The following is a 2500-nucleotide window of genomic DNA, read 5'->3' as shown; positions in this document are numbered from 1 at the left end:
GGCTCGCGTGCGGTTGAAATATACATGGAATTCCTTGACTGCGGCGTGAAACGAGTCTTCCCGCTGAAAAAAAAAAAATAAGAAAGACAGAGGAAGAACCAAAAATAGTCTTCGAAAGAAGATGATATGAAATACATATCTCGTAATGGTACTTTTATTGTTATGTGTTTTTGACTTTTTGCTCATTGGGGAAAATTGGAAATATTGAAACGAAAGACTGCAGCCTTGATAGGAAATAGCATGGCGGAAATGGCGATGGAATTATATTTGATCAGATCATTAATTCCTCTTCAGTATAACTGCCACGGACTCTCTGAGGTGCTGGAATACCGATGAACCATTCAACGCAATGTGGCAAGCTCGTAGTTCCAGGCTTTTCTTTCTCTCTCTCTCTCTCTCTCTCTCTCTCTCTCTCTCTCTCTCTCTCTCTCTCTCTCTCTCTCTCTCTCTCTCTCTCTCTCTCTCTCTCTCTCTCTCTCTCTCTAACTATCTCTAACTCTCTTTCTCTCTCTCTGCTCTCTCTCTCTCTCTCTGCTGTCTCTCTCACTCTCTGCTTTCTCTCACACTCTCTGCTGTCTCTCTCTCTCTCTTTCACACACACACACACACACACACACACACACACACACACACACACACACACACACACACACACACACACACACACACACACACACACACACTCACACACACACACACACACACTCACACACACAGACACATACATGCCACACCTGCTAAAAACAGTTCCTTTTATGATTTAGTTGGTTTTCAAGTATCACTTTTTTCATTCTTACATAACCTCACTTCCGTTTCTTATAAACAAATGCACTGTAATGAAGACAGTATACTATATAAAACTCCAAGATAACCGGATATATTTATATCATTCAACCCTAACTAATCAGTTCAAGTTTACATTATTCCGTATCAAAATCTGAAGCAAGTGATACAAAAGTTTATTTCGAACAATCAACAAATCAGAGCATTTACTATATTCATACACTCGTTATCACAAGAGAAAAGAAAAAAGATAGATCAATACACGCAAGATAATGCTTTTTAATCTCACAAGCTGCAGTTTATCGCAACTTTAATTACGAAAGTTGAACGGAAATGAAGAAGTATCACCCACATGTTCTCTGGCCGGCCAGAAAAGGTCAGAAAATAACCTTGTCTTGGTGGTTTTACTTCTTCGTGACTTGACGCGGATTTTTTGAGTGTTTGGTTGTGGGAGACTGACTTTATTGTGTATATATATTCTTTTTCATTTTCCAAAGTGAATGTGCTGTATCATTTATTGTTCTTGAAATTTGCTGGATGTCGACAAATGTACGAGTCATAAATTCCAAAGGATGGTGTATGTAAATATATATTTTTTTTCTTTTCCTCTCTACGGCAGGTAGAGTAATGTTGTGATGAATAAACTGTATATCTCTTATCAGCTCTGTAGCGATTACGGTCGAAAAGGTAATCTTGTAAAGCTGATAATAGACAGAGAATTGACCTCTCTCTCTCTCACTCTCTCTTTCAACTGACCTTGTTCTTCGCCAGTGACCTTCTAGATGGGTGAAGGTCAGTCTAGGTGGATGTACTGTATACATGTAACACGAATAACATGTGTGATCGGACCAGCGAGGGGAAAATCCACACGTTTCCCCTTTTTGGCTCTACAGGACAGGAAGAGTCCCATCTTTCCCTTCTTCCTTCAGCCCTTCGCCCTCCCCCCCACCCCCACCCCCAACCCAATCCCGTTCATAGCCCCGCCCCCCCACACTTCACAAAGCACTGGTCATTTCAGGTGTTTATTAGAATATCATCACGTATGTCACCCATTGTTTAAGCCGAGAATCCTGTGTCATCGTGTCAGTCACACACACGCACACACGAAGGGAAAAGAATAAATACAATCGCACATAGATAAACATTCTCATAAATACCACACACACACACACACACACACACACACACACACACACACACACACACACACACACACACACACACACACACACACACACACACACACACACACACACACACACACACACACACACACACACACACACACACACACACACACACACACACACACACACACACACACACACACACACACACACACACACACACACACACACACACACACACACACACACACACACACACACACACACACACACACACACACACGCCCAAAGGATCGCAAAACAATACCCAAACAGTCGCAATACTTGTCGCCTGCGTGTCAATAGCCGCATCTCGCTGCCCGCTACGGTATATATATATATATATATGTATATATGTATAAGACTCGCCACTGCGCTCTATCGCATCGTGTTCACCTGATCATCGCCAGCCAAAAAAAAAAAAAAGTCAATAATAAGAGAAATAAGCTTTTAAAAAAAAAATTGTCGTCAGCTTGATGTTCATCTTAGGGGTTCTATACAGAAGAGATGTGAAATAGAGAGTCCTTTTACACAACGCTGTCCATAACCGC

This window comes from Penaeus japonicus, unplaced genomic scaffold, assembly GCF_977035675.1.
Source record: "Penaeus japonicus unplaced genomic scaffold, GWHDUDI00000001_assembly GWHDUDI00000024, whole genome shotgun sequence".
Lineage (NCBI taxonomy): Eukaryota > Metazoa > Arthropoda > Malacostraca > Decapoda > Penaeidae > Penaeus > Penaeus japonicus.
The sequence above is the reverse complement of the archived record's forward strand: the minus strand, read 5'-3'. Positions refer to the sequence as shown.